The sequence below is a fragment of the Meleagris gallopavo genome, chromosome 13 (assembly GCF_000146605.3).
Source record: "Meleagris gallopavo isolate NT-WF06-2002-E0010 breed Aviagen turkey brand Nicholas breeding stock chromosome 13, Turkey_5.1, whole genome shotgun sequence".
NCBI lineage: Eukaryota > Metazoa > Chordata > Aves > Galliformes > Phasianidae > Meleagris > Meleagris gallopavo.
This window is the reverse complement of record NC_015023.2, coordinates 10710222-10711127: the sequence shown is the minus strand read 5'-3', so window position 1 is coordinate 10711127 and position 906 is coordinate 10710222. Positions and strand designations below refer to the sequence as shown.

The following is a 906-nucleotide window of genomic DNA, read 5'->3' as shown; positions in this document are numbered from 1 at the left end:
GGGCTTGCGCAAACCCTTGCTGTGGGTACAATTTCTCTTGCTCTTTGGACAGTCCAGGATGAAGCTGCCAGCTGGGAGCCAGCCTTTCTATGGGACAAAAGTCACTTTGCTTTTTAATTACAATCTGGCTGTCTGGCGATGCCTGACCCCCTAAATCGATAGCCAGCAGCAGCCCTGGCCAGGAGAAGCGTTGGTGTGTGAGGAGAGTGGAAGCAGCAAGTGGGAAGGAGACACGATGCCCCGTGGGTCTGCAGGGCTTCCACTGAGCTGCTCCACCAGCATCACAAGCCAGATGGGCTTTGCAGATCGTAGCCATGCATAAACCAGGAATTTCCAGCAGTGACATCTGTCACTTGAGGGGACACCTGGCAGTAGCTGTGGTTGGGAGCCGCGAGGATACTGATGTACACAGATGAGCAGTGGAACACCCCTGGGAAGTGACTGCCCTCCATGGTGTTCCACAGAGCCTGTTGTGCTCACAGAAATGGAGCCAAGAGCATTGCTGTTGTCAGACATGGCTTTATTGGGGATGTAGCAGAGGTCGGGCAGGAGCAGAGGACCAGTGCCAGGATCCAGGCAGGAGGCCGGGCCAGCACCTCACCAGGCCACCACGTTCCCTTCCCAGTCCAGGAAGGTCCCGCTGTCCTTCTCGGAGAGCTTGGAGAGCACCTTCAGCATCCCTCCTACGCTCGCGTCCACCGTCAGCGGGGGCTGCAGGGCAGAGGGAGAAACACGGGCGTGTGTGCCCAAGGGCTGCCCAGGCTGTGCCCTGGAGCCCGGCTGCGGGAAGGCAGCGGCTGGGCCGAGGGGGAAGCAGAGCCCTGGCAGGAGGGGTGGAGGAGGCTGGGAAGGCGGGCGGTGGGGCTGCCGGGAGCCAGGGGCTGGCGCTGCGCAGGGGTCCCAGGG

The 906-nt window shown here is 61.1% G+C and overlaps 1 protein-coding gene across 1 annotated transcript in view; it reads right to left on the bottom strand.

Moving 5' to 3' along the window:
* LOC104912979 (C-factor-like) overlaps positions 1–906 on the bottom strand; it is a 100247-nt gene that overhangs the window by 98183 nt on the left and 1158 nt on the right. The gene's annotated exons all lie outside the window — the stretch shown is intronic.